At 48.9% G+C, this 26,924-nt stretch overlaps 2 protein-coding genes across 5 annotated transcripts in view; one reads left to right on the plus strand and one right to left on the minus strand.

Moving 5' to 3' along the window:
* Window positions 1-25,421, minus strand: part of KIAA0319L (KIAA0319 like) — a 164,664-nt gene extending 139,243 nt beyond the window's left edge. The window contains exons 1-2 of one of the 2 annotated variants that reach the window (XM_075336020.1): window positions 25,345-25,421; window positions 24,470-24,614 (exon numbers count right to left, since the gene is read on the minus strand). The gene's annotated coding sequence lies outside the window, so the exon portion shown is untranslated. Of the gene's footprint in view, window positions 1-24,469; window positions 24,615-25,227; window positions 25,251-25,344 lie in introns of those variants that run through there. The other variant, XM_075336021.1, reaches the window with a different exon arrangement.
* Window positions 25,422-25,436: 15 nt separating this feature from the next.
* NCDN (neurochondrin) overlaps window positions 25,437-26,924 on the plus strand; it is a 35,472-nt gene continuing 33,984 nt past the window's right edge. The window contains exons 1-2 of one of the 3 annotated variants that reach the window (XM_075336024.1): window positions 25,437-25,607; window positions 25,785-25,888. The gene's annotated coding sequence lies outside the window, so the exon portion shown is untranslated. The other 2 variants (XM_075336023.1, XM_075336022.1) reach the window with 2 other exon arrangements.

A 26,924-nucleotide genomic window follows, 5' to 3' on the forward strand; every position in this document is an offset into this window, starting at 1 on the left:
CTCGCACCCACCTTCTAGATTCCCCTCACCCCCTTTCTCCCCCCCTTTTTTTTCCTTCCCTTTTCTCTCCCTCTCCCGCCTCTTTTCCATTCTCGCACCCACCTTCTAGACTCCCCTCAGGGGGTTTCCCCCTCGGTGGTTGGGGGTGGTTGTTTCTTTGTTAGTGTGCTCACCATCCTTCTTTAATCTCCTTCCTAATCTTTCAAAATGTTCAGACTTAAGGTACTGTCACACATAACGAGATCGCTAGCGAGATCGCTGCTGAGTCACGGTTTCCGTGACACAGTAGCGATCCCGTTAGCGATCTTGTTATGTGTGACACCTACCTGCGATCAGGCCCCTGCTGTGAGATCTCTAGTCGTTGCAGAATGGTCCAGGCCATTTTCTTCAAAGGCGACGTCCTGCTGGGCAGGACACATCGCTGTGTTTGACACTGTGACAGGGTCACAGTGACTGCTGAGATCGTTATACAGGTTGCTACTGCGACCTGTATTGTTCCTGCATCGCTGGTAAGGTCTGACTGTGTGACATCTCACCTGCGACCTCCCAGCGATCCATTAGGTCGCATCGTTTTCGGGATCGCTGGTAAGTCGTTGTGTGTGACTGGGACTTTACACGTAAGGGGGGAAAGGTTACTTGGATTTGTAACTGCACATGGAGTTTGTTAGCCCTCATAGTTATGTATAATGGGTTCACGTTTTATATGTTTTTGTACTGTTTATAAATAAAGAATTTTAAAAAAAAAAAAAAAAAAAAAAAAGCAAAAAAAAACCCCTGCATCAATTATAATTATACTATGAACACTTTGGTTTCCTGGAAAATCCACTATGCTGCTCACATGGCGAGTTTTTTTTCTACCAAACAGGTTTAGAAAACCTTGCTAATTAAAAAAAGTGACATGTGATTTCTTGAGGCAAATTCCATTCCAATCTTGACACCATTAAGGTAAAAGGCTTCAAAGAACTCTTCAAAACCACTTACAAAAAAACAAACACTTTTTGGAAAAATGTGTCACTAAAAAGCCCTCACCCCCCCAAAATTGCATTTTCTTAAGTGGATAACTCTCAAAAAAAACCCGAATCATCTGATTTTTCCACCTCCAAAAATTCTGCGTGAACCTGGCCTTGGAGGCATCAGTGGCTGCTAGGTTAAGGGAACATGGCAGGAACAGTTTCTAAGTTATCCCTTTGTTATCCCATTGTAAAAGTCACTACCAAGTCACGGAGAGCGCAATGTGACCCAGAGAATCTGAAGAGCGGTGATGTCACTGAGAAGAGGAGCAGAACAGCGCTGGATACCGGAGAGAGTGGCGATAGGTGAGCATATTAATCACACTAGACACAATACACATATACACAGATTATTCATGGGAGGGTGTCTTTAAAGTGATATGCAAATTAGCTGTTAGTGCTCTGGGCAAGTCAAAGCACTTCCAACTGACAGGCTGCCACTGCTTATTTCCCGCCTGGTGCCCCCTCCTGCTTGTGATTGGCATATCCGCAGGTAACATTATTAGACTCCCCTTACTAAGATGTCTTGTAAGCCCATTCTCTACCAGTGGTGGCGCAGTTAGGTCTCATCTGTGTACCAGCATCAGTCTATAATACTTCTGCTTCCCGGAGGCGTAACGATGCCTGGACTGTTATGTCAACCAGTGAGGCCCAAGCACTTACAGACGGTTTCCATATAACGTCTTATCAGATTTTTCAGAAATGACCGATCGGCTTTATACAACCCCTGGCAAACATTATGGACTCACCTGGCACTGAGGATGTTCATTCAGTTCTTTACTTTTGTTTAAAAAAAAGCAGATCACAGACATGGCACAAAACTAAAGTCATTTATTTCCTTGGATGGATTTAGAGATGTCCTCTGTTAATTACCAACCCATAAAATCTTTAACCCCTTCACCCCCGGCCACTAAAACACCCTAATGACCGGGCCATTTTTTGCAATTCTGACCAGTGTCACTTTGACAGGTTATAACTCTGGAATGCTTCAACGGATCCTGGCGATTCTGACATTGTTTTTTCGTGACATATTGTACTTCATGTCTGTTGTAAATTTAGGCAGATACTATTTGCGTTTATTTGTGAAAATTTAGGAAATTGTGCGAAAATTTTGAAAATTTCGCAATTTTCAAACTTTGAAAATGTATGCCCATAAATCTGAGAGATATGTCACACAAAATAGTTACGAAATAACATTTCCCACATGTCTACTTTACATCAGCGCAATTTTCGAAAGAAATTTTTTTTTCGTTAGGAAGGTAGAAGGGGTCAAAGTTCATCAGCAATTTCTAATTTTTCCAACAAAATTTACAAAATAATTTTTTTAGGGACCACATCACATTTGAAGTGACTTTGAGAGGCCGAGGAGACAGAAAATACCCAAAAGTGACCCCAGTCTAAAAACTGCACCCCTCACACTGCTCAAAACCACATCCAAGAAGTTTATTAACCCTTTAGGTGCTTCACAGGAACCAAAGCAATGTGGAAGGAAAAAATGAAAATTTTACTTTTTAACACAAAAATGTTACTTTAGCCATAACATTTTCATTTTCACAAGGGAGAAAAGAGAAAGTGCACCCTACAATTTATTGTGCATTTTCTCCTGAGTACGCTGATACCCCATATGGGGTAAAAATCAATTGTTTGGGTGCACGGCAGAGGTCGAAAGGGAAGGAGCGCCATTTGAATTTTTGAACGCAAAATTAGCTGCACTCATTAGCGGACGCCATGTCGGATTTGAAGACCCCCTGAGGTGCCCAAACAATGGAGCTCCCCCACAAGTGAGCCCATTTTGGAAACTAGAGCCCTCAAATAATTTTTCTAGATGTTTGGTGAGCACTTTGAACCCCTGGGGGCTTCACAGAAGTTTATAACGTTGAGCCATGAAAAGAAAAAAACATTTTTTTACCACAAAACCGTTGCTTCAACTAGGTAGGTTTTTTTTTCACAAGGGTATCGGGAAAAAAATGCAACATAAAATGTATTGTCCATTTTCTCCTGAGTACGCAGATACCTCATATGTGGTGGAAATCAAATGTTTGGGCACACGGCAGAGCTCGAAAGGGAAGGAGCACCATTTGAATTTTTGAACGCAAAATTAGCTGCACTCATTAGCGGACGCCATGTCAGGTTTGAAGACCCTCTGAGGTGCCTAAATAATGGAGCTCCCCCACAAGTGACCCCATTTTGGAAACTAGAGCCCTCAAATAATTTTTCTAGATGTTTGGTGAGCACTTTGAACACCTGGGGGCTTCACAGAAGTTTATAAAGTTGAGCTGTGAAAAGAATTTTTTTTTTTTTTACCACAAAACTGTTGCTTCAACTAAGTAGCTTTTTTTTCCACAAGGGTATCAGGAAAAAATACACCATGAAATTTATAGTGCATTTTTTCCTGAGTACGACGATACCGCATATGTGGTGGAAAGTAATTGTTTGGGCGCATGGTGGGGCTCAGAAGAGAAAGAGCACCATTTGACAGCAAAATTTGTTTGAATCATTAGCGGATGCCATGTCATGTTTGGAGACCCCCTGAGGTGCCTAAACAGTGGAGCTCCCCCACAAGTGACCCCATTTTGGAAACTAGACCCCTCAAGGAGTTTATCTAGATGTTTAGTGAGCCCCAAGGGGCTCCACAGAAGTTGATAATGTTGAGCCATGAATACAATTTTCTTTTGTTTTACCACAGAACTGTTACTTGAACCAGGTAGCTTTTTTTCACAAGGGTATCAGGAAAAAATGCACCATAAAAACGTATTGTGCAATTTCTCCTGAGTACGCAGATACCTCACATGTGGTGGAAAGTAATTGTTGGGCGCATGGCGTGGCTCAGAAGAGAAGGGCACCATTTGACAGCAAAATTGGTTGGAATCATTAGCGGATGCCATGTCACGTTTTTAGACCCCCCCTATGGTGCCTAAACAGTGGAGCTCCCCCACAAATTACCCCATTTTGGAACTAGACCCCTCAAGGAATTTATCTATATGTTTAGTGAGCCCCTTGTACCCCCAGGGGCTCCACTGAAAGTTGATAACGTTGAACCGTGAAAATTTTTTATATTTTTTTAATTTTTTTTTTAAATTTTTGCAGCAACAAGGTAGCTTTTTTTTTTCTTTTTACAACGGTATCAGGAAAAAATGCACCATGAAACGTATTGTGCAATTTTTCCCGAGTACGCAGATACCTCATATGTGGTGGAAATCAATTGTTTGGGCGCATGGCGGGGCTCAGAAGACAAGGAACGCCATTTGACTTTTCAAACGCACAGACGCAGTGCACTGATCGGCCGCTACAGGAGGCACGATCGGATGAGATACAAAAAGCGCTGGGGATATAAAAAAAAAAAAAAAGTCACGCCAAAAATTGAGCAGGGATGCTGATCCGCGCTCAGCGGGACGCACGGACAGATGCGATACTTTTTTATTCCGTATCCCCGACGCTTTTTGTATCGCATCAGTCCGTGCGTCCCGCCGAGCGATGATCAGGGATGCACATAACGGATCGGCCTCCCTGCTCAATTTTTGGCGTGACTTTTTTTCCGTATCCCCGATGCTTTTTGTCATGCCAAAAATTGAGCAGGGATGCCGATCCGTTATGTGCATCCCTGATCAGCGCTCGGCGGGACGCACGGACGCATGATGTGTAAAAATGGACAGGGGATAGAGAAAAAAAAAGAAAAAAAAAAGTTATACTCACAGTACCCAGAGGATTAGCAGGAGGAACAGCTTTACAGGAGCAGCAGGCAGGAAGTTGGACAGCTCAGCAGAAGACCCAGGAAGAAGGACCCAGCGATGGAGGCAGATGTGATCGGGCCAGTGAAGACCTCGGAGGACCCCTCCGGTGAAGACAGGTAAGGGGAGGTCGGGGGGACAGTAGAGGGGGAGGGGGAGAGCAAAGGAGGAGGGAGATACCGGAGGAGCTGCAGAATAGAGATCACGGGGGAGGCCGGCAGATTGGGATGGCGGGGGGCAGATCGGGATGGCGGGGGGGGCAGATCGGGATGTCGGGGGGGCAGATCGGGATGTCGGGGGGGCAGATCGGGATGTCGGGGGGGCAGATAGCAGGGGGGCACGGGCAGGGGCCAGTACGGGAGCGCGCAGGAGCAATCACAGGAGCGCGCAGGGGCTGCAAGGGGAGCACAATACTCACCGCTCCTGCTCCACATGACAGCAGCGGCAGCAGCAGCGGTGGCGTGGTACCACTAGTACCAGCCAGTGCTGCACGCTGTAGACATGTTGGGGGAGGGTCCCCAGACCAGCACAGACCTGGGGAGGGCGGCCACCTGCAAATCAAACCGCCCCACTGCACACTGATTGGAGCGATTGCGCGTCATAGCACGATCGCTCCAATCAGTGCTGCAGGGGCTGGGGGCGGCATGTTTGAGATCCACCTATGATCTGCTGTAGCTGCTACGGCATCTCATAGCAGGATCTCATAGTATTGCACTAATTCGGGCATTATTTTTGGCGAAATCAGTGCGAATGATGTGGTTGGCGGTTCAGATTTGAACAGCCAATCACATCGATCGTCGATGGGGGGTGGCGATGCCACCCCCCCTGGGGTGAAGCAAAGGTCCCCTGCTGTAAGAAACAGCAGGGGACATCATTTGAAAGCCGTTGCTATGGCCACGGCAATGAAATGAACTTTAGGCAGTAAAATTACGTCCCTGGTTGTTAAGTCACGTTAAAATAGGACGTAATTTTACTGCCCGCGGTCGTGAAGGGGTTAATTTTAACTCACCTAATCAACCCTTCTATCCCACCTCCAAACTCACCTACTTTATACGCTACAATAAGAGCATGGAAAACTTTGGCCAAAACTCCGACTAATCTTAATAAATATCATCTTCTTAGAAATACTCCCCTAAAAATTTTGGCGATTCTGGATAACTCAGAAATTCCCTCAACAAGGCAGGAGTCAAATCTAAACACGGTTGGAGACATCTTTAACGGAAAAGACTTTATAAACTTTCTGGATATAAAGCTCAAACACAAGCTCCCAGACTCTGACTTTAAGGCCCTCATCAAATTTAGGGAAATTTTAAAGACAGAATTATTATTTACAAACCCCCTTTCTGAAATAACCTGCATGTTATTCTGTAACCCAACCAAAATGTCCCTATGGTGTTGTAAAAATATCTATAACCACTTCAATAACGATCTAACATTCCACAAAAGCAAATATATGCTAGAATGGGAAAAAGATTTGGGTAAGAGCTTTACGGATGAGGAATGGCAGAAAGCCATTTCACTAACCTATTCTTCAAATGCATGTGCCTCTCTCCATCAATCTCACTTCAAAATTCTCTCGCGTTGGTATCTCACTCCATGTAGACTTGCTAAATTTAATAGAGAGACGTCCCCTTTATGTTGGAGAGATTGTGACGAGAGAGGTACTCTACTTCACATTCTCTGGAGTTGTCCCAGATTGAAGAGTCTCTGGGAAAATATTTCTAATCTAATTAATCAGATTACTAACTCCACAATTCAGGTAACTCCCCAAATGGCCCTGCTTTCACTTAATTTGGAAAAATTTGACCCTAAATATAAACCTATCCTAACTCATTTATTTTTAGTTACTAGAAATCTTATAGCTTCTAATTGGAAGAAGCCTGCGGTGCCCACTATCTCTGAGGTCGTAGAGACTACTTCTCTTCACAACAACTTCGAGAAGTACTTTGCTACCATTAACAATGCCTTTGCCTCCTATTACCGAAGATGGGATCACTGGAATAGTTTTATACAAGGTATTACATAAATAAATATTTATAACTACTTAAAAACCTTTTTTATAATATGAATCCTTTCATTCAAACCTTCAGTCATGCTTTCTTGACAATATGGCTATATTCCTAGAATGGAACCCTGTTAACATGGTTGAGATTTGTTTACGTTCAATGTTCTTCCTTTTACCCACTCCCTCTTCACCTTGTTTTTCCTTGAATTCACCCTCCTCCCCTTTTTCATCCCCAATAAAGTAATTGTTTACCTCCCCCTCCCCTCTTTTCTCTCTTTTCCTATACCTTTCCCCCTCAGATGAAAAGTTTTATTCATACAATAGATCCCCACATGTATTCAAATAATGGTATGCTACGCATGATATCTTGATTGTGTGGATTTGATGTTATTTTGTTAACCTTATTTTAATAAAAATATATAAAAACAAAACTAAAGTCATTTCAAATGGCAACTTTCTGGCTTTAAGAAACAAAAATCATGAATACATAATGTGCTATCCAGTAACGGTTACTTTTCAAGACCGAACAGGGGGAAAAAATTATGGAATCATGAAAAACAAACAAACAAAAGAACACTCCAATACATCACTAGTATTTTGTTGCATCACCTCTGGCTTTTATAACAGCTTGCAGTCTCTGAGGCATGGACTTAATGAGTGACAAACAGTACTCCATCAAACTAGCTCCAACTTTCTCTGATTGCTGTTGACAGATCAGCTTTGCAGGTTGGAGCCTTGTCATGGACCATTTTCTTCAACTTCCACCAAAGATTTTCAATTGGATTGAGATCCGCACTATTTGCAGGACATGTCATTGACTTTATGTGTCTTCTTTCAAGGAATGTTTTCACAGTTTTTTCTCTATGGCAGGATGTATTATCATCTTAATAAATGATTTCATCATCCCCAAACATCCTTTCAATTGATGGGATATGAAAAGTGTCCAAAATTTCAATGTAAACTAGGGCATTTACTGAAGATGTAATGACGGCCATCTCCCCAGTGCCTTTACCTGACATGCAGCCCCATATCATCAATGACTGTGGAAATGTACATGTTCTCTTCAGGCAGTCATCTCATTATTGTTTAGCTTTTCTTTATGTAAATCCTATTCCCTTTAGGCGGTTTCTTACAGTTCGGTCACAGACATTGACTCCAGTTTCCTCCCATTCGTTCTTCATTTGTTTTGTTATACATTTCCTGTTTTGGAGACATATTGCTTTAAGTTTACTGGCTTGACGCTTTGTTTCAACTGACATCTCTCATGTTGGAGCCATGATTCATGTCAGTTCACTTGGTGCAACAGCTCTCAAAGGTGTGATCACTCCTTTTTAGATGCAGACTAACGAGCAGATCTTATTTGATGCAGGTGTTAGTTTTGGGAATGAAAAGTTACAGGGTGATTCCATAAGTTTTTCCTCATAATTGAGTGATTCCATAATTTTTCCCCCTGTTTGGTCTTGAAAAGTAACCATTAAGGCCACTGTTCACGCAACAACATCGCTAACGAGATGTCGTTGGGATCACGGAATTCGTGACGCACATCCGGGGTCGTTAGTGACGTTGTTGCGTGTGAAATGCAGGAATGACTGTTAACGATCAAAAATACTCACCATATCGTTGATTGTTGACACGTCGTTCTAATCTCAAATATCGTTGCTGTTGCAGGTACGATTTTTTTCGTCGTTCCTGCGGCACCACACCACACATCGCTATGTGTGACACTGCAAGAACAACATCGTATCTGCGGCCACCGGCAATGAGGAAGGAAGGAGGTGGGCGGGATGTTACGGCCGCTCATCTCCGCCCCTCCGCTTCTATTGGGCGGCTGCTTACTGACGCCGCTGTGACACCGCACGAATCGCGCCCTTAGAAAGGAGGCGGTTCGCCGGCCACAGTGACGTCGCTAGGCAGGTAAGTATAGTGTGACAGGTGTTAGCGATGTTGTGCGCCACGGGCAGCGATTTGCCCATGACGTACAATTGATGGGGGCGGGTGCTTTAACCAGTGTAAAGTGGCTTTTACTGGCTAGCACATTATGTTTTCATGATTTTTTTAGTGTTTCTTAAAGCCAGAAAGTTGCCAATTGAAATGACTTTAGTTTTGTGCCATGTCTGTGATCTGCTTTTTTTAAACAAAAGTAAAGAACTGAATGAACATCCTCAGAGCCAGGTGAGTCCATAATGTTTGCCAGGGGTTGTATAAAGCCGATCGGTCATTTCTGAAAAATCTGATAAGACGTTATATGGAAACCGGCTGTAAGTGCTTGGGCCTCACTGGTTGACATAACAGTCCAGGCATCGTTATGCCCCCGGGAAGCAGAAGTATTATAGACTGATGCTGGTACACAGATGAGACCTAACTGCGCCACCACTGGTAGAGAATGGGCTTACAAGACATCTTAGTAAGGGGAGTCTAATAATGTTACCTGCGGATATGCCAATCACAAGCAGGAGGGGGCACCAGGCGGGTAATAAGCAGTGGCAGCCTGTCAGTTGGAAGCGCTTTGACTTGCCCAGAGCACTAAAAGCTAATTTGCATATCACTTTAAAGACACCCTCCCATGAATAATCTGTGTATATGTGTATTGTGTCTAGTGTGATTAATATACTCACCTATCGCCACTCTCTCCAGTATCCAGCGCTGTTCTGCTCCTCTTCTCAGTGACATCACCGCTCTTCAGACTCTCTGGGTCACATTGCGCTCTCCGTGACTTGGTAGTGACTTTTACAATGCAAGTCTAAGGAGCATCAGAAAAAAGCTCTATAGACTTTCATTGTAAAAGAGACTTCCAGCTCTGCATAGAGTGAGCCGGGTAGTCTGAAAAGTAATGACGTCACTGAAAAGAGGAGCAGAACAGCCCTGGATCCCAGAGAGAGCAGTGGCGGGTCCGTATATTACGGTAATACAACCATTCCATTAGTTTAAAGTATAAACTCCTCCTCAAAGATTCCCTTTAAAGAGAATGTGTCACCAGGTTTTTGCTCCCCCATCTGAGATCAGCATAATGTTGAGTCAAATACCCTGATTCCAGTGATGTGTCACTTACTGAGCTGTTTGATGTCATTTTGATAAAATCAATGTTTTCTCTGCTGGAGATCTAGCAGTTATACAGAGCTCATGAATATGCTGGACTACCTGCAGGACGCCAAGTAGTCCTCTAATGATAATATACTGCTGATTAATCAGTAATTTTATCAAAACTACACTAAGCAGCCTAGTAAGAAGGCACATCGCTGGAATCAGTGTCTCTGTCCCAGTGTTCTCTGTCCCTGCTGTCAGATTAAGTGGCAAAAATTTGGTGACATATTCACTTTAACTGGCTTCCACCTCACAGAGTGACCAGCAGAGAAACACCACTGTGGCCACCAAAGCGTCAGCCCTGTCTCCACCAAAGAATTACCACTGTGGCCACAGAAGCGTTACCAATATGGCCACAAAAGCGTTACCACTGTGGCCACCAAAGCATCACCCATGTAACCACCAAAGCGTTACCACTGTGGCCACCAAAGCATCACCCATGTAACCACCAAAGCGTTACCACTGTGGCCATTAGAGTGTCACACCTATGGCCAGCAAAGCGTTTCCCCTGTGGCCACCACCCCCGGTGACCGCCAAAGCATCACCCCACCGTAGTCCTGGGTCAAGGGTCCCGTGATGTCCAATCCGGATCCAATATCATCTGATGGGTTTGCTGGGAGGCAATGCGATCAGATGATGTGTCAGGTGCAAAGATCTGAATCACATGACACATCAGCCGATTGTATAAAAGCCGTTTATACAATCAGCTGATGCATCAGTAGAAAAAAAAACTACTACCAAAGTGTTACCACTGTGGTCACCAAAACATTACCAATGTGGCCACCAAAGCATTACCACTGTGGCCACCAAAGCGTCACCCCTGTGGCCACCAAAGCGTCACCCCTGTGGCCACCAAAGCGTCACCCCTGTGAGCGTCACCCCTGTGGCCACCAAAGTGTCACCACTGTAGCCACCAAAACATTACCAATGTGGCCACCAAAGCATCACCACTGTGGCCACCAAAGCATCACCCCTGTGGCCACCAAAGCGTCACCCCTGTGGCCACCAAAGCGTCACCCCTGTGGCCACCAAAGCGTCACCCCTGTGGCCACCAAAGCGTCACCCCTGTGGCCACCAAAGCGTCACCCCTGTGGCCACCAAAGCGTCACCCCTGTGGCCACCAAAGCGTCACCCCTGTGGCCACCAAAGCGTCACCACTGTAGCCACCAAAGTGTCACCACTGTGGCCAGTGACTGGCTGTAACAGTACCCATTTCTGCTAGAAGTTAACTTGAGGGGAACAATGAGTGGACCCAGGCAGTGGTACAGAGGAGCAGAGGAGAGTATGGAGGATTGATAGAGGAGTATATAAGTTTTCACATTTTTATATCACACTGGTGTGGACAACCCCTTTAAGGTGTATAATGTTGTTCTTGTTTTAGTCCACAGAATTCACCAAGGTAATCATCTCTCATATATTTATCAAAAGAGCAATTAGACCGGATTTCCTCATATAAATTGGACAGTTTGTTTTCCAGCAATAAGTAAAAGATTGACATGTTCAAGTTGTAAACATTTCAACTAAAATTTCCCTTTCATAAAAAGATTTTTCCAGGCTTATCCATAAAGCACAAGCGACGCACAAAGGGGAGCGCAGGTGCACGGAGGCCAGGGCGGCACTGTTACATGTCACTGGTCGTCAGTGACGAGGCGACGACAGGAGCCGTTAGTGGTAAGCACTGAGCACATGGCTGCAGACGGTGCTGGTGCCGCTGGGAAACCACTATTTGCTAAGTTATGGAACAATTACAGTAAAGAAGCACGTAGTCAGTCATGGCCAGTGGGAAACACAACAGAATAGCAGACATGGCGTGAGCTATCCTGGTGAGGTGCCCCACAACCATCGGCAGGGACGTTCTCCGTCCTTTCCAAAACAACACTGATCAGAAATGCAGAGGAATGCCATCTTGCTATTACATTGTTGCACCCAGCTATTCTAATCAGTCAGCGGCTTGTCCTCACTCGCTGTCAGACATGTAGCAACAGTTGGATTAAGCATAGGTTGTTGTTTTTTTGTTTTGCTGTCAATCCTAAATGTTTAAATAAGAGCGCTCAAAAGAAGCTTCACTTTGCTTTATAATTCTATAGGTCAATAGTATTGTCATACAATGTCCAACTGAGTCTATCACATCAACCTGTAACATATCCATCTAATCATATCGATCAATGCATCTTGTCCGAAATATGAAGACATACAAACAAACTACAAAAATGCACAGAAAAAGTAAAAAGATTCAAATCCACAACAGTAATGAATATATAAAAAAGAGGAGCCCATCCCATCCCATACTCCATAGTACTGGTCTTCTGTCAATCCTCCCACAAATTTATGAATGGGCTCCTGGCCTACCCTTGGAAGTATGCAAATAAAAAAGGTCCATGGAGCCTCTGTTTGGAGTCCATAGACCTTTTTGATTTGCATACTTCCCAGGGGGAAGTGTTAAGTGCCCTCGCTGGCTGCCGGCAGTGTTTTCTGGCTGGCCTCCCCGAGATCAGTGATTATTTTGGCCTACTCTTGGAAACAGAGTGTGGCGCTACATTGTCACCACTGATTGGACAGTGTCAGATCGGTAACCCCCTTACCCATCAGGTACCTTTAATTAGCACCATACAATGATGCTCATCTAGACATTGGCCATACACAATTCACATTTTCTGGCTTACCGATGAGGCCACATACTCTTGGGTAACGGTGGAATTGGCCAACAATCTTATGTGTATGGGGGCGACCCAACTCTCCCAGACAGATATCGCGGGGATAAAGATCTGGCATAGCCAATTTCACACTCCAGATCCTTTTGTTCTGGGCTAGATAAGCTGGCTCTAGAGATGTCTGGCACCAGCTCCCTCGTAGACAAGACATGGGCACTTGGCAGAGCATGCACTCCTGCATATGGAGAAGTTAGGAGAGATTGCTGCCAGACGACTGATCAGCCAAACCATTGTTCAGCTGACAGCTAACTATTGTGTATGGGGCTGCTAAGACTCTACATGGGAAGCTGTCCCTTGCTTCTCAGTATTACATGTGTCTCAGATTTTCAACATGTCGCACTTCTACAATCCTTCCCTCTTCACATGTTTCGGAGCTGGGGGTTGGGTGCCAGGATGACATCTTGCCATGCCTCTCCAATGACTATAAAACAAAGTATAAGACAAGCCTTGGCTCTACATTCACTGGTAAATGAGGGTATTTAGAATATAAACAAATGGTAAAAATATGTAAGCGGGAGACATGGCTAGAAATGCACAATGCCTTTAATTGAGCTCTGTAGCCCTTAATACTTGATGTGAAAGCAATCCACTAAGCTAATCTTTTCATCTGCCTGGCAGGGCTGGAAGGCTTAGGGCTGAAATCTGATGCTGCGGCACCCTCATCCTGTTTCAGCACTAGGAACCGGACTGCCTACTTCCTAGGGGGGTTACGGCTGAAACACAGGACTTTTTCCAATGTTAATGCATTAGAGATAAGCCCGTATTGAAATGTACGTGTGTCTGCAATTCATTTCTGAAACTGGGGCTTTATGAGTGCACAAAACGTATAGAACAATAAGTGCCAAGTAACAATAGCAGCCATTTATTATACATGTCGTATGCACGGGATAGTACGCAGGGAGGTCAGTTGTAGGATCTGATGTCGATGTGTCTCCGTGATCATCTGCATCAGTCTAAAGTCTACAGGTCACACACTGTAGGTAAGACATCACTACTACACACTTGTGCAACAGCTCATAAAATCGACGAAAGCTACGTTTTTATACTGTCCACCTCCTTGTCTGCTCACGGTGGTAAAGTGTCATATGCAAGTCATAAAACCTAATTCAGTCAAAGAAGCCTTCCCAGAAACAACAAGACCTAATCTAACAATAGAAGGCTTCACAGATCTAAGGGGTGCTTCACACACAGCGAGATCGCTGCCGAGATCGCTGCTGAGTCACGCTTTTTGTGACGCAGCAGTGACCTCATTAGCGATCTCGCTGTGTGTGACACTGAGCAGCGATCTGGCCCCTGCTGCGAGATCGCTGCTCGTTACACACAGCCCTGGTTCGTTTTCTTCAAAGCCGCTCTCCTGCTGTGACACACAGATCGCTGTGTGTGACAGCAAGAGAGCGACAAATGAAGCAAGCAGGGAGCAGGAGCCGGCGTCTGACAGCTGAGGTAAGCTGTATCCAAGATAAACATCGGGTAACCAAGGTGGTTACCCGATATTTACCTTAGTTACGAGCCTCTGCAGCTCTCACACTGCCTGTGCTGCCGGCTCCGGCTCTCTGCACATGTAGCTGCTGTACACATCGGGTTAATTAACCCGATGTGTACAGCAGCTAGGAGAGCAAGGAGCCAGCGCTAAGCAGTGTGCGCGGCTCCCTGCTCTCTGAACATGTAGCTGCATTACACATCGGGTTAATTAACCCGATGTGTACTGTAGCTATGGTAGGAGAGCAAGGAGCCAGCGCTCAGTGTGCGCGGCTCCCTGCTCCCTGCACACACAGCTGTGCGCTGGTAACTAATGTAAACATCGGGTAACCATACCCGATGTTTACCTTAGTTACCAGTCTCCGCAGCTTCCAGACGGCAGCTCCGTGCAAGCGCAGCGTCGCTTGCACGTCGCTGCTGGCTGGGGGCTGTTCACTGGTCGCTGGTGAGATCTGCCTGTTTGACAGCTCACCAGCGACCATGTAGCGATGCAGCAGCGATCCTGACCAGGTCAGATCGCTGGTCGGATCGCTGCTGCATCGCTAAGTGTGAAGGTACCCTAAGACCACCCCTGAACACTGTAAATACATGCTACAGGATCAGTCATGGGAGAACAACATTGTATAATATAAAGCGGGTTTTCTCACGACTCTTGAGTGTCTACACTCACCAGAGATACCAGTCATGGTTTGGAGAAGAAAACATCAAAACCATAAAGAGTAACCCTCGGTTTAATTATTTTTCAGAAATCAATAGTATGGTGAAAATAAGAAACATAATATCTTATTGTTTTATCGGTTTCTTTCTCCTCCTAGACTGATCATTCATTTTCAAAATTTTCAATTCACAGGTACAAGGTGTCTTCAGTGACTACAGATGGGTCCCGTTACTGAACTGGAGAACTTGCAGCAGAATGTCTGTCTGCCCCTACTTCCTCCCTTCGCCATAGAATTTAAAAAGCCTCTATTGCCTGCAACACACATCCGTGCCGCCGGTACGTGTTTGGAACGTTTTGACACGTACTGGCGGCACGAGCACACGTGCACAAATGTTACCCTATGGTAATAGGCACACACACGTAAAGCCACACGGAACGTGTGTCCGTGTGGATTGTACATGTGTGTGTGTGTGTGTGTTTTAACATGGCTGAGATGTCCGCGTTTCTCCGGACCCGCTAAAGTCAATGAGTCCGTGCCTGCACGTTCGTGACACGTAACATGTACGTGTGCTATCCGTACCGTTCGTGGGCGTTTTTAGTAATTAATAGTTTTGAGCTATTTCATAGGTCCCGTCACACACAACGAGATTGCTAATGAGATCGTTGTTGAGTCACCGTTTCTGTGAGACAGCAACGATCTAGTCAGCGATCTCATTATGTATGGCACCTACCAGCGACCTCCTTACACGGTCCCAACGCCCACCGAGATCGTTATACAGGTTGCTGACCGTTACTGCGTCGTTGGTTAGGGTCTGACTGTGTGACATCTCACCAGCGACCTACCAGCGATCCTTATCAGGTCGCATCGTTTTCGGGATCGCTGGTAAGTCGATAATGTGACGGGGCCTTAACCCTTTTAAATGAGTTTAATCAAAGGTTACCAAATAGTAGTGATTATGGCACCTGATCGTCCAATTAGACACAACAGAATCTCATGAATAGGCATTTTCATTGTCAATTTCCATCAGAAACGGATCAAGACAAACGGACTGAACACGGACATCACACGTATGTATCTCACGCATACACAGACATTCAACACGCACGCATGGCGAGCATATGCCATCACACAGATGTCACACGTACTCGCGAAACGGACATCAAAAACGGAACAAGGACCTGTAAAATGGAACGCAAGACACACGTGTTTTCTGCGGAAGTGTGTTTCAGGCCTATCTCAGTAAAGGGAAGATCTATCTTCTCTAAATACATATTTTGACAAATTTCTTATGCTGGATTCATGTGACTGCGGGTCTCCTGACCCAAACTAAGAGCCTCATAGGCATATACATATGAAGATATCAGTTCAGGTCAGAAGATCCACAGTTGGTGCAGGTATGCAGTCCGTATACAGCCCATGAAAATGGACGTCTGAATCCAACAGGTAGGTAAATCTTACAATCTGGCTAGAAACAAACCCCCAATGCCATTAGTATTCTGTATCCCTCCCATACGAGGAACATGTAAGACATTGGTTAGGTCGTGTGAACCTTCTTTGGCAGCACAGAGCTGGCATACACAGTAGGAGCACCCAGGGCAAAGAACATATTGTACTGGACTTGTTCTGCTGTTCCTATTTAGGCTGAGCTCTCGTTGCAATACTCGGCCCAGTCACAAGTGCAAACTGTGGCAGTGCCGGGTCTGTGAGTCGCTTTGCGCACTTGTCCACATTGTCCACTGGTGCACAAGCTGATGGTGGGTCATGTACCTCATTGCTCAGAATATTGTCTGTGCACACAGAAAGCGCACTGCCCAAAAATACCTTCATGTGAATGTAGTCTTCCAAAAATTGTAATAGAGGTTCATGAAATCTATATTAAGTACAAAGAAACTTAATTAAATGAGCCCAGGGCGAGCTCTACACATCTTCTGAAGGAAGGTCCTGGAAGTGGAGCTGCAAAGCTTGCTAAGGGTACTTTCACACTTGCGTTGAACGGTATCCGTTGCATTGCGTTGTGTAACGGATGTGTTGCATATAGTGGCACAACGGATGCAACGGATGCTGCAAAACAACGCAATTCGTTTTTATTTTTTTTTATTTTTTTTTACAGTTTTACCAGCGGCAGACTATTGTAAACGATCAGCTGATCGCTCCCAGTAGCCGGCCGCCGGGTGATCAGCTGATCGCTCCCTGCAGCCGACCGCCGGGTGATCAGCTGATCGCTCCCTGCAGCCGGCCGCCGGGTGATCAGCTGATCGCTCCCTGCAGCCAGCCGCCGGGTGATCAGCTGATCGCTCCCTGCAGCCGGCCGCCGGGTGATCAGCTGATCGCTCCCTGCAGCCAGCCGCCGGGTGATCAGCTGATCGCTCCCTGCAGCCGGCCGCCAGGTAATCAGCTGAGCGCTGTCACTTGCCGGCGCCCGGGAATGCCGGCGGGCGGGCGCTCAGCTGAGCGCTGTCACTTGCCGGCGGCCGGGCATGCCGGCGGCCGGGCATGCCAGCAGGCGGGCATGCCAGCGGGCGGGCGCTCAGCTGAGCGCTGTGACTTGCCGGCGGCCGGGCATGTCGGTGGCCGGTCGCTCAGCTGAGCGCTGTCGCTTGCCGACAGCTGGGCGCTCAGCTGAACGTTCGGCCACCGCGAGCCAAAATAAAGTTTGATTTAAAAAAAAAAAAAAAAAAGAGCATGCGCAGTGGAATCCAGAGGATTCCGCTGCTCAAAATAACGTTACATGCTGCGTTCCTCCCGCTGGGCGGAAGCAACGGAGCGTCGCCCAGCGGAAGCAACGCAGGTCCTTTTGGTACAATCCGTCACCCATACAAGTCTATGGGAAACAGCCCATAAACCAGCCCGTTAACGGATTCCGCTGTTTTCCAAAAGGGCGAATTGTAAGGAAATAAACACAAGTGTGAAAGTACCCTTACACACATGACAAGAGTGTGGACGGAAAACCAATGGACAAACATTAGAGAATGGCCTTAGAGGGACGGATTTTTAATCAGTATGCCGTCACATTGGCCAATATGAACCAATGTGCCAGTGCACACAGGCGATATTATACATGGACCCGTACCAGCGCATCCACCAAGCAGATGGCAAAAGGAGCTGCGGACATGACTGGCCTGATTACTGGCCTGATTACTACAGCTACAAGTGAAACCAGAAGTTTCCATCCACTAGCTAAAAAGACACATCTGCAGGTTTTTCCCTCTGCTCTCTATAAAGACACATCTGCAGGTTTTTCCCTCCGCTCTCTATAAAGACACATCTGCAGGTTTTTCCTTCCGCTCTCTATAAAGACACATCTGCAGGTTTTTCCCTCCGCACTCTATAAAGACACATCTGCAGGATTTTCCTTGCGCTCTCTATAAAGACACATCTGCAGGATTTTCCTTGCGCTCTCTATAAAGACACATCTGCAGGTTTTTCCCTCCGCACTCTATAAAGACACATCTGCAGGATTTTCCTTCCGCTCTCTATAAAGACACATCTGCAGGTTTTTCCCTCCGCACTCTATAAAGACACATCTGCAGGATTTTCCTTGCGCTCTCTATAAAGACACATCTGCAGGATTTTCCTTGCGCTCTCTATAAAGACACATCTGCAGGTTTTTCCTTCCGCACTCTATAAAGACAAATCTGCAGGATTTTCCTTGCGCTCTCTATAAAGACACATCTGCAGGTTTTTTTCCACTTTCTAACATGAAATCAGAATAAACCTTTCCCATTTTAGGTCAATTAGGATCCAAAATTATTTATATTTGCCAAATGCCAGAATAATGAGAGAGACAATGTTCTTCACATAATATATACCAAAACTTCACAACAATCCTATGTGCCATGACTATAATGGTTACAATATAGCCCACGTCCAATAGAATTGTATTTTTTTATATTGCAACAATGTACTTCCATAAAACAGAATACAGAAATGAGATTTTATGCGTACACTTAGCGATTTACCACAAATGAAGAGTAGGGGAATAAAAGCACATAACAGCATCATGGAGCCCATGCCTTCATAAAACCACATATGTGTGGCACGGTCAGTTTTGGCCATCCGTGTTTATTTTTATCACCCATCCGTGTGTACGTTTTTAGAAAAGTGTCATCCGTGTTTTTCCAGGATGGATATAAAAAAATGAAATTACAAAGCCGTCCATGCGCTGTACGTGTTCACATGGACCCAACACGTGCCCATACACTTGTATTAGCCCTTGATATCCGTGCTACGGACACGTCTCCGTGTGGTTCACAATGATACATGGTCCACGTGGAAACACGGACATGTGAGCAGCTCCATGCGTTATATAGGGTATGTGTGGTGTCCATGAAAAAAATGTCACACATATAGAAACCACATGTACTAGAAACACGGCATGTGAAGTGGCCTAGTATTACTATCCAAGAGAAGCAATCATTCTTTTCTCAGGCGTCCTAATCGTTTACACTTAAAGGATCAGATATAGACGGATGAAACTGGAGCCCTAAAATACAAAGTATGTCTTCCACGTGTCATCCCTTTAATATTGGTGCTACTATACTATATTGGCCAAGTCTGATCTGCAAAACGGATGAAAATAGGGCAGTTCTGAGGCTCTTGGATCCTTGATTTTAACGGATGTGTGAATACATCGATACTACTCTATAAATCTGAGTGCTTTCCGAAAAACAAAAATCAAACAGCAATAGGACATGTCACACATGTATAAATATAGCCTGAATGTCATATTCCGTGTACTGACCACAGCACTCCTGACCCATTCAGCAGCCTCGTACATGGCTACCAGTCTGGGCTAGGACCACCCCGGCCAGTCCACACAGTGCAGTCCCTGAACTGACCACAGCACTCCTGACTCATTCAGCAGCCTCATACATGGCTGCCAGTCTGGGCTAGGACCACCCCGGCCAGTCCACACAGTGCAGTCCCTGAACTGACCACAGCACTCCTGACTCATTCAGCAGCCTCGTACATGGCTACCAGTCTGGGCTAGGACCACCCCGGCCAGTCCACACAGTGCAGTCCCTGAACTGACCACAGCACTCCTGACTCATTCAGCAGCCTCGTACATGGCTACCAGTCTGGGCTAGGACCACCCCGGCCAGTCCACACAGTGCAGTCCCTGAACTGACCACAGCACACCTGACTCATTCAGCAGCCTTACACATGGCTACCAGTCTGGGCTAGGACCACCCCGGCCAGTCCACACAGTGCAGTCCCTGAACTGACCACAGCACTCCTGACTAATTCAGCAGCCTCATACATGGCTGCCAGTCTGGGCTAGGACCACCCCGGCCAGTCCACACAGTGCAGTCCCTGAACTGACCACAGCACTCCTGACTCATTCAGCAGCCTTACACATGGCTGCCAGTCTGGGCTAGGACCACCCCGGCCAGTCCACACAGTGCAGTCCCTGAACTGACCACAGCACTCCTGACTCATTCAGCAGCCTTACACATGGCTGCCAGTCTGGGCTAGGACCACCCCGGCCAGTCCACACAGTGCAGTCCCTGAACTGACCACAGCACTCCTGACTCATTCAGCAGCCTTACACATGGCTGCCAGTCTGGGCTAGGACCACCCCGGCCAGTCCACACAGTGCAGTCCCTGAACTGACCACAGCACTCCTGACTCATTCAGCAGCCTCGTACATGGCTGCCAGTCTGGGCTAGGACCACCCTGGCCAGTCCACACAGTGCAGTCCCTGAACTGACCACAGCACTCCTGACTCATTCAGCAGCCTCATACATGGCTACCAGTGTGGGCTAGGACCACCCCGGCCAGTCCACACAGTGCAGTCCCTGAACTGACCACAGCACTCCTGACTCATTCAGCAGCCTCATACATGGCTGCCAGTCTGGGCTAGGACCACCCCGGCCAGTCCACACAGTGCAGTCCCTGAACTGACCACAGCACTCCTGACTCATTCAGCAGCCTCGTACATGGCTACCAGTCTGGGCTAGGACCACCCCGGCCAGTCCACACAGTGCAGTCCCTGAACTGACCACAGCACACCTGACTCATTCAGCAGCCTTACACATGGCTACCAGTCTGGGCTAGGACCACCCCGGCCAGTCCACACAGTGCAGTCCCTGAACTGACCACAGCACTCCTGACTAATTCAGCAGCCTCATACATGGCTGCCAGTCTGGGCTAGGACCACCCCGGCCAGTCCACACAGTGCAGTCCCTGAACTGACCACAGCACTCCTGACTCATTCAGCAGCCTTACACATGGCTGCCAGTCTGGGCTAGGACCACCCCGGCCAGTCCACACAGTGCAGTCCCTGAACTGACCACAGCACTCCTGACTCATTCAGCAGCCTTACACATGGCTGCCAGTCTGGGCTAGGACCACCCCGGCCAGTCCACACAGTGCAGTCCCTGAACTGACCACAGCACTCCTGACTCATTCAGCAGCCTTACACATGGCTGCCAGTCTGGGCTAGGACCACCCCGGCCAGTCCACACAGTGCAGTCCCTGAACTGACCACAGCACTCCTGACTCATTCAGCAGCCTCGTACATGGCTGCCAGTCTGGGCTAGGACCACCCTGGCCAGTCCACACAGTGCAGTCCCTGAACTGACCACAGCACTCCTGACTCATTCAGCAGCCTCATACATGGCTACCAGTGTGGGCTAGGACCACCCCGGCCAGTCCACACAGTGCAGTCCCTGAACTGACCACAGCACTCCTGACTCATTCAGCAGCCTCGTACATGGCTGCCAGTCTGGGCTAGGACCACCCCGGCCAGTCCACACAGTGCAGTCCCTGAACTGACCACAGCACTCCTGACTCATTCAGCAGCCTCGTACATGGCTGCCAGTCTGGGCTAGGACCACCCCGGCCAGTCCACACAGTGCAGTCCCTGAACTGACCACAGCACTCCTGACTCATTCAGCAGCCTTACACATGGCTGCCAGTCTGGGCTAGGACCACCCCGGCCAGTCCACACAGTGCAGTCCCTGAACTGACCACAGCACTCCTGACTCATTCAGCAGCCTTACACATGGCTGCCAGTCTGGGCTAGGACCACCCCGGCCAGTCCACACAGTGCAGTCCCTGAACTGACCACAGCACTCCTGACTCATTCAGCAGCCTTACACATGGCTGCCAGTCTGGGCTAGGACCACCCCGGCCAGTCCACACAGTGCAGTCCCTGAACTGACCACAGCACACCTGACTCATTCAGCAGCCTAAAGGCTGCTTTACACCAGACAATCTATCGTGCAATAGATCGTCGGGGTCACGGATTTTATGACACACATCCGGCATCGCTGGTGATGCCGGCCTGTGTGACACCTCCTAGCGACGCAGTATCGCTCACAAATCGTGAGTCGGGTACTGCTCGCTAGGTTCCATAATATCGTTTAATTTAGTTGACCATCATTTCCGTGGTAGCACACGCCGCTCCGTGTGACACCACGGGAACGATGAGCAGCTCACCTGCCTCCCGCGGCCGCCGCCGGCTCTATGTGGAAGGAAGGAGGTGGGCGGGATGTTTACGTCCCGCTCATCTCCGCCCCTCCGCTTCTATTGGCCGGCGGCCGTGTGACGTCGCTGTGACGCCGAACGTCCCTCCCACTCCAGGAAGTGGACGTTCGCCGCCCACAGCGAGGTCGCACGAGAGGTAAGTATGTGTGACGGGGGTTACTAACTTTGTGCGACACGGGCAGCGATTTGCCCGTGACGTAAAAAGGACGGGGGCGGGTACGATCGATTGTGAAATCGCACAATCGGTCGTACCGTGTAAAGCAGGCTTTACACATGGCTGCCAGTCTGGGCTAGGACCACCCCGGCCAGTCCACACAGTACAGTCCCTGATCTGACCACAGCACACGTGACGCATTCAGCAGCCTTACACATGGCTGCCAGTCTGGGCTAAGGCTGGTTTCACACATCAGTTTTTTGCCATCAGTCACTATCCGGCGAAAAAACTGATGCGACGGATCAGGCGAAAAAATGGATCAATTGCATAAGATTTTTCCATCAGTTCCTTCAATTTTTTGACCGATCCGTTGTGATAATGAGCATGCTCAGTTCAAAAAAACGGATCCGGTGGCCGTATCCGTTTTTGTGCCGCATTACTCCGGATCCATAGGGTTTCATTATAAAAAACGCCCTACGGCGCCGGATCCGGCACGATATAGTTTTTCGCTGGAGACAAAAAACGATCCCCTCAGCGTTACATCCAGCCGCCGGATAAGCAAATTTTGCCGGATCCGGCTAAAGACGGATGGAACGCAAGGCCATCCGGCACAATACAGTGCTAATAGAAGTCTATGGGGGGAAAAAACAGATCCGGCGGCAACAGACGCCGGATCCGTTTTTTTTCAGGTTTTTGCTGGATTGTGCCTGATGGCAAAAAACTGATGTGTGAAAGCAGCCTAAGGCATACTTTGCACACTATGACAATGCCGATGCTTGCGGTGCAGAGCGCGATAGTCCCCGCCCCCGTCGCACATGCGGTATCTTGTGATCGCTGCCGTAGCGAACATTATCGCTACGGCAGCTTCACATGCACTCACCTGCCCTGCGATGTCGCTCTGGCCGACGACCTGCCTCCTTCCTAAGGGGGCGGGTCGTGCGGCGTCACACGGCAGGCGGCCAATAGAAGCGGAGGGGTGGAGATGAGTGGGACGTAAACATCCCGCCCACCTCCGTCCTGCCACATAGCCGGCGTGAGCCGCAGTAACGCAGGTTAGGAGATGTTCCTCGCTCCTGCGGCTTCACACACAGCGATGTGTGCTGCCGCAGGGGAACGAGGAACAACATCGTACCTGTCGCTGCCGTGCAATTATGAAAATGTCGGACACTACACCGATGATACGATTACGATGCTTTTGCGCTCGTTAATCGTATCAAAAACGCTTTACACAGTACGATATCGAGAGCGACGCCGGATGTGCGTCACTTTCGATTTGACCCCACCGACATCGCAGCTGCGATGTCGTAGTGTGCAAAGTACCCCTAAGAGTACCCCAACCAGTCCACAAAGTACAGTCCCTGAACTGACCACAGCACACCTGACTCATTCAGCAGCCTCATACATGGCTACCAGACTTGTCTAGGAGAGCCCCAGCCAGTCCACACAGTGCAGTCCACACAGTGCAGTCCACACAGTGCAGTCCACACAGTGCAGTCCACACAGTGCAGTCCCTGAGCTCACCACAGGACTCCTGACTCATTCAGCAGCCTAATACATGGCTACCAGTCTGGGCTAGAAGAGCCCCAGCCAGTCCACACAGTGCAGTCCCTGAACTGACCACAGGACTCCTGACTCATTCAGCAGCCTAATACATGGCTACCAGTCTGGGCTAGAAGAGCCCCAGCCAGTCCACACAGTGCAGTCCCTGAACTGACCACAGCACACCTGACTCATTCAGCAGCCTCATACATGGCTACCAGTCTGGGCTAGAAGAGCCCCAGCCAGTCCACACAGTGCAGTCCCTGAACTGACCACAGGACTCCTGACTCATTCAGCAGCCTAATACATGGCTACCAGTCTGGGCTAGGACCACCCCGGCCAGTCCACACAGTGCAGTCCCTGAGCTCACCACAGGACTCCTGACTCATTCAGCAGCCTCATACATGGCTACCAGACTTGTCTAGGAGAGCCCCAGCCAGTCCACACAGTGCAGTCCACATAGTATAGTCTCTGACCTGACCACAGGACTCCTGACTCATACATGGCTATCAGTTTGGGCTAGGAGAGCCGTGTCCAGTCCACATAGTGCATTCCCAGCACAGGGAGTCAGCTGAGCCAGCCCAAGACATGGCAGCAGTTCTATCTTCTCACCTGAATCATGTCAGCTGCTCCACGGCACCTTCTCGGACGGGCAGGGGCACCATTACTACCCCGCTGATGGCCGGCAGAGAGGGGCTTCCAGCTGGACCTCTGTTCTGGAGCAATATCTTATTACTGCATCCCCAGAGAATGTGAGCTGTGGAAAGACAGAAGGCACCTCTTATGTCACATGTATGTACCGCACCCCAAGAAACAACCTGCAGAAGAATGGTACTGCTTCTGAGGTAACTATGTTGATAGAAATCGGGTCTTGAAAACTGTGTCAGCCATTACTATTAATAAGAAGCTCCCCTCTATTGGTGCAGTGTGGACTCCTGACTGTAATAAAGGGGCACAGACCCTAAATGTGCCCCATCCCCAGATAGGTGGTGGGTGGGCTTATGGCAGCAGGTGCCCCTATACTATCATTACTGGCCATCAGGGCCATAGCCCAATGTCACCTTTGGAGAATGTGGTTAGACGTGCCATTTATGGGGTGTAGTAACATGCCCCATCTCTTGGCACCGCTGGTTTCCTCCTGTGCCCACACCTGATGTTCCCCTGATCTGCAGGACTGGCCATCTTCTGCACGGCTCGTGTACCCTCAGCCAACCATTGGTCACATTAGGAGTTAACCCACCCAGAATAGGGCCAGTTTATGAAGGTGGGCACAGGTTTTCTATCAGCCGCTAGTAGAATATATACACCATGGCATGTGCCCAGCAAGACATGCACCAGCCGATGAGAAAGCAGCTACCCCACCATCCTACCAACAACAAACTACACCGGCACAGCCATGCCATCCACAGGTGCCAGAGCAGAGGACGTCTCCTGCCATTACTGACACAACAGCTGCAGGGGAGCCACAGGACAAGTGCCATACGTACCCGTGCAGTGCCCGTACCCACAGGACATGGAGCGCTGCCTGCCGAGCAGCCCGAGCCCCTCCCCCTCAGCCAGCCCCGCCCCTCCTCCTCCTCCCGGAAGTGGCGGCTATGGCCGATGCCAGGGCTTCCTCCTCTCACTGCCCAGCATGGCGTCAGTTACCATGGCAGCCGCCCGGGACTCTGCCTGCCGCTGCCATTGGAGGAGCCATAAAGCGGAAGTTGTGTGCTGAAAGGAGCCCGGATGACATGTGGTGGAGCCGGAGGTAACGTGTGACCGCGCCGGTACCGCGTCCTGCATCCGTCATAGCCATACAGTGCTAGTGGCGGGAGGTCAGCGGCGCGGCCTGGTACAAGGGGATATGCACAGGGGCTTATGGCGCACAGCACACGCTCTTTCTGATGGAGTCGGTCACTTTTCCCGTCTTTTCTATCTTCCCCAGACTGACAAGACGCCTCTGACGTCTCACATTTCCAGCACCGACCCCATCTCTTCCTGCACAAGCTCCTCATCCTCCTGATACCCAGATACTGAGCTGGTACTGCTGTATGTGTCCCTATTACTGCCCCTGCTGTGTGCTACAATGATAGGGCTCCTCTTACTGCCCCACATAGTAATGGCCCCCCTGTGTCCTGTATAAAGTAATATGCCTCCTGTGTGCCCTGTATATGGGAACATTGCCCTAGGAAATATTAATACTCATATTAAATGTAAGTGCCCCTTTTGAGTCACAGTCCCTGGAATTCCCTACAACAAAAATACTCCTTAAGTGCCCACTTAACATTTATGTCCCCTGCGTCCCTCCATCTACAGTAATCGTCCTCTGAGTCTCCCATATACAGCTCCAATATACAGTGTTGTCCTCACTGCTCCCTTAACACAGAATGGCTCCCCACATTAGGTGGCTCGCTATATGGTGCCCCCCCCTGCGTTGGCTGGCTCGCTATATGGTGCTCAACAACCCCCCCCCCGTGTTGGCTGGCTCGCTGTATGGTGCCCCCCCCTCCCCCCCCCTGCGTTGGCTGGCTCACTGTATGGCGCCCCCCCCCCCCCTGTGCGTTGGCTGGCTCGCTGTATGGTGCCCCCCCCCCCCGCGTTGGCTGGCTCGCTGTATGGTGCCCCCCCCCCCCGCGTTGGCTGGCTCGCTGTATGGTGCCCCCCCCCCCCGCGTTGGCTGGCTCGCTGTATGGTGCCCCCCCGCGTTGGCTGGCTCGCTGTATGGTGCTCCCCCCCCCCCCGCGTTGGCTGGCTCGCTGTATGGTGCCCCCCCCCCCCCCGCGTTGGCTGGCTCGCTGTATGGTGCCCCCCGCGCGTTGGCTGGCTCGCTGTATGGTGCCCCCCCCCCCCCCCGCGCGTTGGCTGGCTCGCTGTATGGTGCCCCCCCCCCCCCCGCGCGTTGGCTGGCTCGCTGTATGGTGCCCCCCCCCCCGCGCGTTGGCTGGCTCGCTGTATGGTGCCCCCCCCCCCCCCGCGCGTTGGCTGGCTCGCTGTATGGTGCCCCCCCCCCCCCCGCGCGTTGGCTGGCTCGCTGTATGGTGCCCCCCCCCCCCCCGCGCGTTGGCTGGCTCGCTGTATGGTGCCC

The sequence above is a fragment of the Anomaloglossus baeobatrachus genome, chromosome 2, assembly GCF_048569485.1.
Source record: "Anomaloglossus baeobatrachus isolate aAnoBae1 chromosome 2, aAnoBae1.hap1, whole genome shotgun sequence".
NCBI lineage: Eukaryota > Metazoa > Chordata > Amphibia > Anura > Aromobatidae > Anomaloglossus > Anomaloglossus baeobatrachus.